The 16,317-nt window shown below is 49.0% G+C and overlaps 1 protein-coding gene across 2 annotated transcripts in view; it reads right to left on the bottom strand.

The window, feature by feature from the left end:
* Positions 1 to 793: 793 nt before the first annotated feature.
* The window catches only part of LOC108152746 (histidine-rich glycoprotein), an 86,721-nt gene continuing 71,197 nt past the window's right edge, over positions 794 to 16,317 (bottom strand). For both annotated transcript variants that reach the window (XR_004471403.1, XR_004471402.1), the window contains one exon: positions 794 to 941. The gene's annotated coding sequence lies outside the window, so the exon portion shown is untranslated. The remainder of the gene's footprint in view (positions 942 to 16,317) is intronic.

Here is a 16,317-nt window from a genome sequence, read left to right as displayed (position 1 = left end):
TAACCCTTAACCCTTAACCCTTGCATTCCGTCAACCGTTTAGTGTCACTGGAGGGTTAACGCAGACAAGTATATTCCCTGATGTTCCCTGATTCTCGGATTCCCCTTTCAATTAGCAGACAGACACGCAAGCCAGCCGCGCCGCGCAAAGGACAAACTTTTCACAGGCCCCAAACGAAAGTATCTCTGAGATACACCGATACACTCGTACGAGCAGCCGAGACTGCAATCAAATTACAAAACTTAATCGCATGCAACGAGCGAACGCGAACGAGCGGCAACAACAGGACACTAAAATGTGTCTATGTGTCATGGAGGGGCACGGGGCACGGGGCGCGGTGCGCGGTTCGGGACGTGGCGTGGTGCGCATGGTGGGGGCGGTGGCGATGGCGATGGCGGTGGCGATGGCGATGGCGGGTAAAAAGTGAAAAGTGGAAATGGAAAATCAGAGTGAAAATGGAATGGCAGTGCAACCGACACTTGCCGCCGCACTTGCGGCACAAGGAGTTAACGAGTTAACGTTTATGCAAAACCAAAAAAAAAAAAACAACTGCAATGCGTGCGTGTGGCAGCCACAACAGACACAACAAAAAAGACTTGCCCCACAAAGTGGGGGAGCAGTCGGTGATGGAGCAGAAGCAGAAGCAGAAGAAGAAGACGGAACGACAGTCGGACAGTCAGACAGTCGGACAGCCGACAGGAAGTGCGCAAAATGCCACAACTTACGACCGCATTGTGTTGCAAGCAGTTTGCAAAATGCTAAAGAGCCTTGTCTCCTACTCACCCTCTCTCTTTCTCTTTCTCTGTCGCTGTCTCCTTCTCGCTCTCTCTCTCTCGCCTTCCCCCGAAGTTTCTCTTTGATTTTCCTTCGTTTGTTTCGCCATTAAAGTGGTTGTTGCATGTTGCATGTTTGGTGCTTGTAAACAAGCTTGTCGCTTCGGCCTATAAAGTAACAAAATATTATTAAATTAGCAGCAGTCGCCTAGGAAAAGATACAAAGATAGATAGCGAAGGATTCGAGGCCCCGGATACCCTTGAAGATACATCATTTCTAAGGCGGGAATATGCCACCGAAATGGGGGGCAATCTTATAGATATTTTCATAGATATATCTATCTCTAAAATACATATTTTGAAACATATATCTTATGGATCCAATCGAATCAGCATTCGTCGGAATATTGAAGATTGCTGATGCTTTATCGAAGCTACAACATATATTTCACTCTTCAAGGATAAATCTAGCTGCAAAAGATATACAGATACATGCTTAGGGGGGAGGGACGCCGCCTCAAGCGGCAAAAGGCGTGATGCTCCACCCACCAATGGAGGCAAAAATGCAGTTGCTTTCTGTATCTGTTGTATCTGCTGTACCTCTATGTATCTGTATCGCTGTATCTGCATCTGCATCTGTATCTGTGTATCTCCTCTATCTGTGTACATAATTATGGAGTCATGAGGCTGTCGCTGCTGTTTCTGCTGCTGCTGCTGCCGCTGCCACTGGGACTCCGATGGCGATGACCACGTCGACTGGTCATTAACTGCCTGATGAGCCGCGTTGCAGAGGGGCGGAGAGGGGCGGCAGGGGCAGGGAGGGGTTGCTGGTTGCACAGTAGCCAATGCCAAGTGGCAGGCTGGCAGCGTTGGCAGCTTCTCTAGCTGCAAGTTGCAGCCTGCCGTTGCAGTCGAGTCCGCCTCAACCTGGGCCGCATAAATAATTATTAGCAATTGTCTGCAGGTGCAACAAGCAGCAGAAACCAACTTGCAACAGCAGCAGCAGCAGCAGCCACAGCCACAGCCACAGCCTGCCTCAAGTGGCAGGCTACTTAAATACTTATTGTGGATATTGCTCGCGCAATTTTCAACATTTTTCACATTTTCGTCGACGAACAAAAGACTTAAGAAACGAACTTCTGGCACTTGCAACCAGAGCAAAAGGATCATCTCTCTCTCTTCCGCTGTCTTTCGCTGACACGCGGGGGAAATAAGGTCAGTGGCAAGAGTGACCAGAGTGGCAGGAATGGTGGGCCACCCAAGGGGCATGCACATCCACACAGGGCCACAGGTAGCCAAGAAAAACATAGCCGCAGAAAAGAGAGGAGCGGCGCAGGGCCCCCTCTCTCTCTCTCTCTCTCTCTCCCTCTCTCTCTCTCGAGACTGTTGTAAAACGTCAAAAACTGGAAAGAAAAAAACCACTCAAAAATACTCAAAGCAAAGGGGCCCTGTGGGGCAGCGGGGGAGCCGGGCGGCTGCAGCCGGCGGGGTCTGTGGGGCATATAAGGTAGAAATTATTAACTGACATTTTAATGATGATAATGATGATGCCCCGTTGACGGTTGCCTCTTGCAACTGCGTCGGTGGCTAGACATAAAAATGAAGGAAAAAAAAAATAAAACTCTTTACCCTCGAGGGGGCACCACACAGATGCCCCATCCTCTCTCCAGGTAGAGAGACCCGCGGCAGTGGCCGCGTGATTTTTATCAGCTCCCCACCTGATGACTGGCGCCAGCTTCATTTGGTTGCCACTGCCACTGCCCCCCTCTCCAGAGAGAGAAGGAGGGAAAGAGAGAGAGCGTATTTTGGTGAGAGTATTTTCCCCCCCCAAAAAATGTAGAAAATCTGAAGTTTAGAATGGATTTTTCGGTTCAAAAATCAATTAGCCATGAATTTTAATTGATTTTCGGAAGGAGAATGCCCCAGAGAGCAGAGAGAGAGAGGGATAGTGAGACAGGAGGCTGTAATTCGTTGGGGCACGGTGGCATTCGATGCGGCTGTAAAGTTTCCTCTCCTTCTGGCCGCCAGATCAAGCATGAAAATAAGTTTTGTGGCTAATTTTCGAGGCACCCACAATTCGCTGCAGCAGCAGGCGGCAGCAGCCGGCAGCCGGCCAGGACTTATTGTCAGGTCTGTGCCGCGTCTGTTTGCAACATGCTTACTGTCAGTGCAACAACAGCAGCAACAACAACTGCAACGCACTGTCACTGTCATGCATCATCAAGAGGAGGCCTCTCTGTGGCACTGTGGCTGGCTCTCTGTCTGCTGTTTGAAAATTATTGCATGTCTCGGGGACGACGCGACTTTGGGTCTTCAACCTGCCAGAGGATGCAGCAGCCTCTGTCTCTGCCTCTGCCTCTGTCTCTCTGTCTCTGTGCCTCTGTGCCTCAGTGAGTGATGCGATTATCTGCAAGATTCGCTTATCTACGGTGATCCATCAGTGGATGGAGTCTCCTCCTCTGGCTCTGTGGCCGTGGCTCTGGACTCTGGCGAGATCTTCGTGCAAAAATGCGTAGCCGTACGCCTGCGCGGGCGTCCAGTCTGCTGTCTTCCTTTTCTCTTCATATAAATTAGAATGTGAGCTGCGTATTTGCACGTGTGTATCTGTGTGTATCTCATGGATACATGGATACATGGATACATACTCCTGTGTCTGCGTTTTTAATTTACTCTTTACTCGGGCGGTGGCTCCCACGGTCGAGCGGACATGCGGCCACCTCTGGAGAGGCAGAGGCACCCGCTAGGAGAAGAACTTGCAGCTTGCGGTTTGCCGTTGCCGTTGCCGTTGCTGCTTCTGCTTCTGCTGCTGCTGCTGCTGCCGCTGCTGCTGCCTCCAGGAAGCTCCGAAAGATACTGTGCTGTTTTTTTGTTGACTTTTGATTGAAAGTTGACACAGCGAAGCGTTGAAAACCACATCCGAAGCCAGGCGAGGCCAGGCCAGGCCACGCCAGGCCTTTGCCTCAGTCTCTGCCTCTGTCTCTGTGCAACTGAATCTGCCGCTTGGCTCCTATCTCTGGCTCTGTGGCAGGAGTCTATGCCCCATGCGTCCTATGCAAATGCAATTAGTTTTTCTGATTAAGTTGTAGGCAGGCCGAAAAAGTGCGCGCCACTGATGGGAGGCACTGCCACTGCCACTGCCTGCACACCAAAAGTACACTTAAGCGCAGAGCACAAGCGACAGACCGTTAAATTGTTGCAATTACGAGAGTTAGAGCGATGTTGCCACTGCCACTGCCGCCATATTTGAGCTGTAAAACAATATGCAAAAAGGTAGGTGCCTCCCGTCCACCCCCAGCCACCTCCTGCCGCCGCTCTCGTTTCTATCGTCTGTCGTTTTGTGGGTGTGTATTGTGTTGCAGCGGCAGCAGCTACTGTTGTTGCCACTGCCTGCCTGCCTGCCTGCCTGCCTGCCTGCCTCTGCTTGGGGCAATTGTTTAGCACGCGCTGCTAATTTTGTGCCGCTGCTGCTGTTGCTGCCGCTGCCGCTGCCGCTGCCGGTGCCGTAGCAATTTCTACGTTGCATGCACGCCTCGTTGATTGTAGTAGGTGGAACGATACGATACGATACGATACGATGCGATATACCCCCCGCTCTGCTCTTCGAGGGTGTCCACATGCCACATCCCAGTGGCAATCATTTTAATAGCAGGCTTCTTTCTGTGGTCAGTCTTTCGGTTGCAGCAAGTTCTCTCTCCTCCTCTGCGGCTCTATGTAATTTATGCCCCACAACTAATTGCATTTGAAAGTTTAAACTGCAAAAGTCAAACGGTTTTCAGATACGAGATGCATGCCACACACACACACACACAACCACAGGCATAACCATAACCATAACCCAAAAAAAAAAAAACAGCGTTAGAGGTACCAAAAAATGCTGAAACACACACAAATCGGAATCGGAATCGGAATCTGATTTTAGATTCAACAAAAACCAAAAAAACTAAAATGAAAAAACAGTTTCTCACGCGCTTGTTCCCTCCGCAGAAGTGGAGCTGCGCCATGGATTTCCATTTTCCCTGGGCTCTGGGCTCTCGGCTCTCGGCTCTCTCATTTGAAATTCATTCGAATTTCATTCGTATTTCAATAACGCAGCAGCGATGTTTATCTGTGAGGTTGTTTTTGAGTTTTTGAGGTTTTCTGTGAGTAGGCGTGTGGTTCGAATAGTTTTCAAATCGAATGGAATATGGGCTACGGCTTCGAGTGGCAAGTCGAGTGGTCGAGGGAGATAGAGATGGAGATAGGGGGGACTGTTGGGGAGGGGAGAGCACGTTTGGGGCCAAGGTTCATGAGATAAGAGAATGGGAGGATGGGAGCGCAGCCTCTTGTTGGGGGTGCGATAAGGCAATGCCAGAGTTTATCAGCAGCCGCAGCAGCGTGTCCAGTGGCTGTGGCAGCAACAGTGGCAGCTGTTTGGAAGGCAAGGCGCACGCTCAGGCCCACAGATACAGATACCCGTTGCGGACTGCCACTGGGGCAGCATTTTTCTGGGTTGTTTTTTTGAACAAGTTTTGGTTTTGTTTTCGGTTTTCGGTTTTTGTCGATTTTTGTCGATTTTTGTTGATTTTTGTTGGCGGCATATTTGTTAAGGTCGCCTCGCGCGCACAGCTGCAACACAGAAACTCGGGGCTCGGGGCTCCACATAGCTGCTGGTCATATGCCACCGCAAAACATGCCATGTTGCATGCCTAATTGCAACAGGTGGCAACACACAAAACACAAAACACAAAGCACAATCGATGTGTGCAGCAGTGGCAAGGGTTCCTGTTTCTGTTGCTGCTTCGGTGCAGCAGCAACATGTCACATTTTCTGTCAATTAGCAGTCGCCCCCAACAGCAGCAGCCCCCCCTGCCATGCAAATCATGACACCCCTCTCCCCCCCCCCCACCCCCTGCACTGGCAGCTGCACCTGCGCCCCGTCGCAGCAATGTGCTGCATTAAATTGATTAAATTGTACAAAATAATTAGCAAATAATAGCAATTGTCTGGCCAAAAAAGGCAGCAGCAACAATTGCAAAAGTGACATGGGATTTGTGTCTGTCGGCTACTGGAAATCGTTTATCTAAGAAATTAATAAGCAACAAAAAAAGATTATAGATATATTTAAATAAATTAAAACACGGCATGAGAACTATCTGCAAAGAACGAAGCACGAGATACACTTCCTTTGATCGAATTTCACATCCGCATTTGGGGAATCTTTTTGGGATGAATCTTTATCTTTAAGGGGCATTCTTTCTTAACCCCAAAAAAAGATACTTGCTGCTCTCCTTCCCTTTGTGGCAAGGCGAGCATCTGTTACCCTTAAAACCCCAATGCGATTGTACCCTCCTCCTCGGGAAAGAGTATCCGTATCGGGGATCATCAATCAATTTTCGTTCGATCAGGAATTACCTTCGATTTCCAATCAGGCGGCTTCCCTTTTTGATATACGAGGCAGGCACTCTCTCTGCTGTTGCTGTTGCTGTTGCTGTTGCTGCCACTGTTTTTTCGGTTGCAGACACGCCCACTTAATTTGCCTCCACGTTTAGTGGGTGGCAACCAGTGCTGTGCTTTTTGGTTACTAATATTAAAACACTTCAATCAATCAATGTCCCGTGGAAAATCAGCCGAAAAGTCTATGTATCGAATATCCATCGAACGCCAAGCAGTCTCGCAAGACTCTCGCCTCCTGAAATACCTGCCCCACGATCCGATCTCAATATTTGCCTATAAGGCCATTAAATATTTATGAACCCCAGAGCAGGCCGGACCAGGCCAGGCCAGGCCAGACCAGAGTTTTGTCCAGTTTCCAGTTTTGATTAATGATCGAAACGTCTGTGGCTGTGTTCTGCTTTAATTACCGCAGCAATTAGCAGCTGAAGCCGAAGCCGAAGCTGCCACGCAACAGAGATCTGCTGCCTGCCACAATTTGTCATAGCAGCATCTCCTCCAAAAAATCTTCAATCTCTAACGATCTTCTCCGCTATTTTTCCACTCTTTTGCAGACTATGCCCCCGAAGAGCCCACGGATCGTCCAGCCCCAAGTCTAACTCCCGTCTCGAGGTAAGTTCCACACACAGCTGCGCTGCAAGTGCTGCAACTGTGCCTCTCTTTTTTTGGCTCTGCCCGACAACCCTGGCCCGGGTCTGGCTTTGGCCAGCAAGCGCTTGCGCTCCACCTGGCAACCTTCACTAAAGTCTCTAAAAAAAAAAAGCTGAAGCTGAAACGCATTTTGAATTTAATGCGTGCGTCGAGGACACCGCAGCAGCAGCGATTCCGATTGCTGTTGTGGGGGAGGGGGAGGAGGCGGTCTCCAAAGAGGGGGAGGGAGATCGATCATGTGTGTGCGACTGCTGCGACTGCCACAAGCAATGGGTGATGCGATGGCCACGATACACAGTGATGGGAACGTGACTTCTCGCGCGGAAGGCATTGCCAGGCGGCACTAGGAGTGGGCGAAGCTAAAGGCATTGCCAGGTGGCATTAAGAGGGAGAGAAACTATGGCATGGTATTGCCAGCTGCTATTAAGAGCCAAAGAGAAGCTTAGGCATTGCCCTCTTCCATTAAGAGCAAGGGAAGCTGAGGGCATTGAAAGAGAAGCTTCAGCTGAGGGCATTGCCGTCTCCCACTAAAACAGAGCCTGTCTTACCCTCTCGCGTGACTCTCGTGTCACTCTGCCGTACCCAATGCTGCTTTTGGGGAGGCACAGCTGCCATTGAGAGGGAGTGAAGCTGAAGCTGAAGCTCAGGCTCAGTCTCAGTCTCAGGCTCTCTGCCATTGAAAGTGAATGAAGCCTGAGCATTCTCGACAGATTGCCAAGTTTTTGTCATAAAAAAAAAAAAAAAAAAAACTGCAGCTAAATGAATCTCTGGCCACTTTTCGAAGATTAATTGCTAGCGACAGTCGCCACAGAGACAACGACAGACAGACAGACAGACAGCGACGGCGACTGCGACTGCGACTGTAGATTGGAGTCTGAGGCAGCTCTTGGCCAGAGACCAGACCATAAAAATCGGCAGCCACATTAACATGACGTCAACGACTACGAATACGAATACGAATACGACTGCGAGTACGACTGCGAGTACGACTGCGAGTACGACTGCGAGTACGACTGCGAGTACGAGTACGAGGTACAACTCAATCGGGGCGACCTTTGGCGACCACTTTGGGGACGGGACGGGCCGGGCCAGTGGCGATTAAGGCCAGAAAAGCTCTCGCGGATTTTTATTTGTATTTTTCATTTCTCGGGAGATTTCTTTTGACACGCCCCAAAAAATACAAAAATAAATAAAAATAAAACTGCGGTTTGCCGTGCGCTTTCGGTGTCATCACATATTCGTTTTATTTTTTCTTGATTTCTTGATTTTTTGAGTTTTGGATTTTGATTTGTACTCTTTTTGGGGAGTGTGTGGTGTGTGGTGTGGTGTGGTGTGTGGTGCTGGCGCTTTATTCATAAATCCATCAGCTGCATATGAAATGTAGCTTAATTAACAAAAAAAGAGCCCGTCTCGAGGGGCAGAAGAAGAAAAGGCCACTGCGACACCCAGTCGTAGAGCAGTTCCATTCATTCATTCGTTCATTGAACAACGCGAGTGTCTTGTTTTATGTGTCTGCCACACAAATCTTCTTGAATATCGCCCCATAATTGAGTTGGCAAACGAATCGGTTCACTCGGCCCAATCGCCAGCTTCAGCCCCCCGAAGCGATTCGAAACGGTAAATATCCAGCTGAAAGAAAGGAACGGGTCATAAACAAACGAATCAAATTACGAGACGAGGCAAACGAAATCAATTAACACCTGCTGCAGATGATGTGGATTGTGGATTGTGGTGGACGGTGTATGGTGGCCCCCAGTCATCGATCAATCGATGACACGAGCTGCATAAATTATCTCCAATCCAGTGTCCAGTGTCCATCGTCCAGTGTCCGCTTTCTAGACTTCACTGCTGGCCGGACGCTCTTTCCAGTGTTCACTGTCCGCCAGAGCATAATTGTGTGTGTTCTTTGTTGAGGGGGGGGGAAATTAGCATATCAAACGAAGCATAATTGCACGATAATCGACCACAAAAAACCAGAAAAACGTAAGAAAATCAAAGCTCAAACAAATAATTAATGGCCTTTGAAGGGGCTTCGCAGCGGCTTCGAGACACCCCGTGGAGAAGTCTTTGCCAAAGAAAACGTATTTCAAGGAAACGGTTCACCCAAAAGAAGAGAAAAAGCCCCTCCGTCTCCAAGAAATTCCAATGAAATGGAAGCTTATTCTAAATATAATACATGCCTTCATGCTATTTGGGGGAGTACTCGCTGAAGTCTCTATGGAAACCACATAAATAATCACTTCACTGCTTTCGATTGCATATAGATTCGTTGTTCTTAGATTTCTTTGCCATTGAAAATCATAGCTTCCTCCTTGTTATGGGTAGATCCACCCAGAGAGACACGTTCTTGCCTTCTTCTGGACATCCTCTTATCTGTTATCCCTGGCACCCTCTTTCTCTGTCTCGCCCAGAGACAACCCCAACGAATTTCGTGGACTTTGGCGCGTTTTGCATGCGTTTCTTGACGCCTGACGCTCGCCGAAAGGCGGCTGCCTGCTCCTCCGCTCTACATTCCCAGTCCCTGTGTATTCTCCCCGATCCCCTATCCCCGATCCCCTATCCCCGATCCCCGATCTGGTGGACTGGACTCTTGGACTCCTTCGATCGTATAATGCAAAGTGACAGCAACGGCTTGTAGGCAATCAAAATGCGAGCCAAAACACGCGCAAAGTTTTCAATTGCAGGTTGTTTTTTATAGTGTCGTTGTTTCGGTTTTCCCCTTGCCGCAGGTTGCTGCAACTTGTTGTTGTGGTTGTTGCCTACTCCACCTGGCAGCAACGAGGCAAATTGAAAGAACTTGTTGCAGTCAACGCGGTTCAAAAATTGAATGCTTTGCACTTGCATTTTTGCGGTCACACACAGAGCAACACCACAACCGGAGGCACCACCAGAGGGGGACTTCGACTCCGACTTCGACTTCGACTCCGACTTGGACTGGCGAGTGCACTTTCGGTGGTTACAACTATTGATTACATGCCACGGCAACACACAGCTCACATTACGCCACACAAAATGCGGGTGTTGCACGCCTCCAGTCTGCAGTCTGCAGTCTGCAGTCTGGAGTCTCCATTCTGCCACTCTGCCACTCTGGCATTCTGCAGTCTCCTTGGAGTCTCTCTCTCTCTCTCTCTTGCTCTCTCACTTGTAATTAATGCGGGAGCCTGCGCTGACATTTTGAGAAATTTATTGCTGCAAGTGGATTTATAGTCTGCGACATTTTATAGGCTGCAACCACAGAGGTACACAGAGGTTGCACCGAGAAGGAGAGGATCCCGTGCGATCCCTCCAGGATCCTTCCTTAATGCTCATCATGTGTGCGCGCGCGCATATATAATTTGTGCCTGGCTACCCGATAATGATCGGCCTTTCGGCATAATAAATTTTACACAGAAAAAACTGAAACAACAGAAACAACACCGGGGAAAAACGTTAAGAAACTTTCAACTTGTTTTTGCGGCAGGCAAAGGCCGAGGCAAAGGCTGGCTGTAGGTTGGCGTCTTGCCCCAATGTATCTGCCGCTTGCAATCTATATTAATTTTTATATACAGGAGACGAGGAGGCGACGTATTTCAGGGAATGGGTCACGCCGCCGCATGCACTTTCATAAATGCCAAAAATTTCACCTGCTTTCACAAAAAGATGATTAAAAATAAATACTCCTCGTATGCAGTCCGTTCCGCGATCCCTTTCCGCCGGGCCCGCGCTCGCGAGAGATATCTTCAAAGTGCAGCCCAGTGGATCGGTGGATCGGTGGATCGCTGGATCGGAGTCTGAGAACGAATCCCTCCGCCCCAAAAACTTGCTTGATATACGATAATTTCGTTCTGATAATGTGATGGACAGAAGGCTAAGAAAGGGAATGGGAATGGGACTGGGCATGGAGTGGAGTGGAGTGGAATGGGGGATTCCAGTGGAGGATCTGGATGTTTGACCCACTTTGAAAGATCCACTCCACTCCCGAGGCGACTCCCAGTGCGTGAGTGTTGAGGCCCACAGAAAGCGTTTAAGGCTAATTGCAAAAGATCGCTTTTGACTGATAAACGATGGAGCAATCGAGCAATGGAGTGAAGGGTGACGGGTGAAGGTGAAGGAGGAGTAGGCGGACGAAAGGGTTTCGCGTCTCTCTCCCTCTCCCTCTCTCTCTCTCTGGCGCTGACCCCAAACCCCAAAACCCCAACAAAAACAAAAACAAAAACAAATACGAAAGCGCGCTCGTGCTTAATGATGATTGCTGTGAGACTGCGGCCCTAGAGGTTAAAAATTAAATAATTTCCAAGTTGGAGTCGAAGTTTTTAGCCCAAAAACTGATGCCCAAGCCAAGTCTAAGTCTATGGCTAAAATGGCAGGCGTTTCAGCCATTCATTTTTGACCGTACCGTACCGTACGTTGGCCATATATAATTAGCATGAAATGAGCGTCAGGGATCTTTCGCTCTTGGCGCTTTTTGGCTTCGTTTTGTGGCCGCACCGGGCCGGGCCGGGCCTGGCCGTGCTGGCCATTCTTCAGAGCTCTGCTGCGGAGCCACACATCTTTATGTTAATTCAGCAATTAAGCAGCAAATCGTGTGCCTAATTATGATAAACTCTTGCAGCGAGCTAGTGGAAACATCACTGTTTTGAGAAGGAAGTGCCACAAAGCGAAGATTCATCCCACTCACATCACATTCGAAGTGGCAGAACAGAAACAGAAACAGAGACAGCAACAGAGACAGGGACAGAGACAGAACCCGTTTCGTTCTCTGTGTTGCCCTTGGAGGAGGCGCCTCGCCTCGCCTTGCCTTTCCTCCTCTTGCATTCGGTTTGGTTTGCCGATAAAGCGGCAATGGTTTAATTTAGCTGCAAGGAACAGCAGCAGCAGCAGCAGCAGCAGCAGATGACGACAGGATCGTTGGGCCCACTGTTGGGCCTACGTGGCGTGGAGTGTGTGCAACGTGCAACAGAAGCAGCACCAGCAGCAGCAGCAGCAGAGGGGCACTAGCAGAAAAACAAATGTGTCTGTATATCGCTGGCTAAATTGACTTTGATCACGCGATCGCCCTCTGGAAGAAGAGCCTGCACTCTGGGTATCGGGCGCGGCCTTTTGTGGCGTCCTCAAACGGAAGTATGCTAAGCAACTTGTTGCTGCCACATGCCCCCTATGCAACGGGCAGCAGTAGGAGCAGCTGAAGGTGTATATTGCAAAAATAATTACATTTGATTGTAAAAGGCCCAGGCGTCTGCGTTTCTAGTAGGAGACCAGCGACCAGCGACCAGGGACCAGGGACCAGGGACTAGACGGCCACTTGGACCGACTCGAAGTGGAGGCAGAAGCAGAAGCAAGAGGCATGCCAGAGAAAAATGTGCAACATGATTGCAGTTTACAGCCGCAACAGCAGCAGCAGCAGCAGAGGGAGCAGCACCCAGTGGCAGTGGCAGGCAGCAAAAACCAACAGATAAAATGCATTTACAATTGAATTTGAATGTAATTTTATTTAAGCTGCGGTCAGCCAGGGGCCGCTTGCTGCATGCTGTATGCTGCATGCTGCATGCTGCATGTGTGCTGTTGCAGTGTTGCTCCTTTGGCACGGGAGCAACAATTGGCCAAGAGGCAAGGCAGGAAATTGCCATTATCTGGCATTATCCACTTGGTCAACGGTAGCGGCAGCGGCAACAGCAGCGTAGGTTGCAGCAGCAGCAGCAGCAGCCCCAATCCGTGGGGCAGTCAATCCGATCTCTCAGATCAGAGGCCTCTCGTCTTAATTAATGATCCCAGTCCCCGCATGGAGCAGCAGTGGCAGCAGCAGCAACTAATTAGCATATCGTTAGCTCGCATATTGACGTCAAATTTGGTTCGGGCCGCAATTCGCAGTCGTTTTCAAAATTACAGTGATCATTTTAATTGCAGTGCGCCAGACGCCGGCCACTGGACTCAGATGTGTATGTGGTCTCCAATTCAAATAAATAGCAACAGCAGCAACAGTGGCAACAGTGGCAGTGGCCCGGCAGTAGTTCATATAATAAATGAGATTTTCATTTGACAGATTGCCAGAGGTTTATGCAGGGTAGAAATACACGAAAAAATAACATGAAGATCTATCCCGTCTCCAATAGGAATTCCCACTTACAGATGATATTTGCAGCAAAAAGTACTAAGATATTCCTCATTCTTGTGTGGAAATTATCTGCTTGTAGTCTCCCAGTGAACAGGAAGCAAGATCTGCCACTTCTGCTGCCCAACGAATACTATATCCTCGGAGCTCCGCATAAACTCTGTATTCCAGATACCAGGAAAAACAATTAAGAGTCAGCTTTTCCACTCAATTGGCAGCTTTTCTTGTGTTGCCAGCGAATTGTGAGTGAGTGGGGAGGCGGCACCAGCAACAAGCAACATGTTGCCGCTGTCATTGGTTGCACAAAGCCAAAAAGAGATAGAGAGAGAGAGAGAGAGAGAGGCAGAGAGAAAAGTGATTGTTGTAGGCGTATTTTATAAAAGAGACTTTTCTGTGTTTAGTTTAGGTTTTTCTTCTTTCTCTCTCTTCATTCATTATTATCGTATCTTCCCCCACCTCCTCCTCCTCCTCCACCCCCGATGGAGCCACTGTTTGTTGTTGTTTCTGTCGCTGTCGCCCTGGTGGGGGGCTCTAAGCAAATGGCGTTTTATTTTATTAGCCATATTTGTGCCTGGTCATGCTTTGTTTGCTTTCCACTTGCAATGGAAGCTCCCTTTCCCTCTCTCCCTCTTCCTCCCTCTCTCACACTCTCAGTCTCTGGCTCTGTCTACAGGCTGTCTCTCTGCTGTCCATTATCAATGCATATCACGTTGAATGCTGATGTTTATGATGTCGTTTATTGCAGGCAAAGACAAGTCCGAGAAGTAAAGAGAGTGAAGTGTGGCTTAAATGGCGTCAGAGACATTTGCCAGATTAATGGCCACAGCAGTCGTCCCGCTGGAGTGTGGAGTGTGTTGAGAGTGTGGAGTGTGCACTGTACAGTGTAATCCAGCGCGAGAGTCTGCTGGTAGGGGGAGGGGGTAGGGGGGCGTGTCAGCACCAACAATTTGTTTACATTTTAATTTCTGCAATTTTGTTTGGTTAACTTTGTGTGTCGTCGGATGAGAGGGAGGACGGCGACGCCATGCCACAAGAGCCACATGGACACATGCCTACGAGGCTTATCGCGGCGTCGCGGCTACGGCTACCACATGTTTGTCTGCGGGGAAAGGGGTTGCCGGGGGGGGGGGGGGGCACGACACTCCTCTGCACTCCATTGCTCCCAATGCTAAAACTTCATCAGGTTTCCACTGTTTCCACGGCTTGCACGGTTTTCCCTGTGTGTTTAATAAGCATGACAAATGCTATGCAAATACAGTGGCTACTCTGTCCCGGGGTACAGTCTGCACTCTGTCAGGGCTGCCAGGGATTTTGTGCGGAAAAGTCTAAGGAAAATGAAAGGTTTTCTTGCATAACGGAGTGCCAAGTCCTGGAGCTGCCAGGGTTGCCACTGGTGTACGCTCTTAGCCAGAGTTGCTTCTGCCAGTACACGGTAATGGTGACAATTTTTGTTGTCATCGCTTGGCCATGAATCATATTTCCCTGGCATTGCATTTTCAGTCTTCAGTTTTCCCGCTTTGCTGTTTTTCTTCTGTTTTTTGTCCAGTGCGAACAAAGCCGCGACAGCAAATCTGAGGCTGAGGCCCGGGGCTGGTTTTTTGCTGCCTCTGCTGCTGCTTCTGTGGCCATTGTGTGAGCGCCATTTAGTGGCATTACCGCCGGCGCTGCTTCCTCATTCCCTCAGAGCGGCGGCTCAGCGGCGGCTCATTGTTTAGCGCAATTAAGCAAGTGTCCGCTGCACCATTTCGCACTTGCGTTGGCACTTATTTCAGATCTCATTTACGGGGCATACGACACGATACGACACGCCGTTGTTCCGTTCCACTTTGCCAAACATTTGCTTACAAGCATGTTTCGCTGTCCGATCTTTGGGGTTCGCTTGCTCTCTCGCTCTCTCGCTAGCTCGCTCACTCGCTGTTTGTTTGCGACAAATCCACGGGCGAGCGACTTGTTAGCGCCATATTTTACTCGATCTGCAAATGATTCCATCTTGAGATTTCCCTTAATTCGCCAGTCCACCAACGCCTGGAGGCACGGCACTCAATCCTCCACTTGCGGCATGAAATTAACACTTCATTTAGGATCATTTCACACCAAATCTCTCCATCTTTGACTCCTGGCAGCCATTCTCCTTCGTTCTACCCATTATGCAATATTTCACACAAACCAGCGGCATAATATCGAAGATAGGCATACCCTTTCCTTAGTTTAATCTGCCATAACCCATAGAATCCTCCACTATGGTCTTTATATGGTCAGAGATGCTCTGAAAACAGATCAGCGATGCAGGTTGGCTGCTGATCCTTCCTTGAGGTCGTTCTTCTTCGTTCCCGAGGGTGCAATGGCTCTTCCTCTGCTGTTCCAAGTGAATGTACTGTGCTCCCTTTAAAGAGTATACAATCTTCTATAGATCTCTAAATGCGTATGTGTATGTAAATGCAGTTAAACTTTTGCCAGGCCATAAATCAAAAATCTCGACAACTTCTTCCCTCTTCCCTTCCTATCTCCCTCTCTCTCTCTCTCTCTTTCTTCCCACCATTCGTACCAATCCAATTCCCGATTTCGCGTGCTAACAAGACCCGAAAGGCGGCGGCGTAGCGAAGAGAGAACTTTCAGTGGCGTGAAAATTTATGTTTTTTTATATTTTTATGAGTAAAAGGAGCGTAGAACAGAAGAAAAAGAGAAAAAAAAACAAAGATGGAAAGGCGAAAGGCGAAAGAGGGAGAAAAAAATGTACTGGGTGTAAAGTTTTCTCTTTTTCGTAGTGTAGTGTGGTGCGGTGTGGTGTAGTGCAGTGTAGTTGTCAGCATTGCGCTGTTTAATTACCCTAATTAAGAATATTAATTGCCCTTCGGGTGACCCTGTTCCAGGAAATAGAACATGAATTATGATACTCGCAAGCGGAAAAACTTTCTGGCCGTTTTTGCCAATTAAAGTTGGAAAATCGAAAAAGTTCAGAAAGGGAAAACTTTAAAGCAGAGTCGAGTCGAGTCGAGTCCAGGACAAAGGACAAAGGACAAAGGACACGGACACGGGCACGCACTCCATTAAGCACACACTCGCACACACACATGGGCGATATGCGACAACAATAACAACAGCAATCGCAGGCCACTAACGTGGCACGGGGCACAAGCGTGAGGGCATGTGGCATGGGGCAGCAGTGAGGACAGGACAGGACAGAAGAGGACAGTGGACTGGTGGACACAGGTGTCCACCCATCAACACCTCCAACCTCTCCACAAACACAGGAGACCACCGTATCCGTATCCGTAGCCGTATCCGTACTCTTTTCATTTTCTCAACACGTAAAGCAAACACGTGACCGTTAAGGACATGGACACGCCGTCTCCTCCGCATGGACTCGACTCCCTC

Source organism: Drosophila miranda, chromosome XR (assembly GCF_003369915.1).
Source record: "Drosophila miranda strain MSH22 chromosome XR, D.miranda_PacBio2.1, whole genome shotgun sequence".
NCBI classification, from domain to species: Eukaryota; Metazoa; Arthropoda; class Insecta; order Diptera; family Drosophilidae; genus Drosophila; species Drosophila miranda.
The sequence above is the reverse complement of the archived record's forward strand: the minus strand, read 5'-3'. Positions and strand labels throughout refer to the sequence as shown.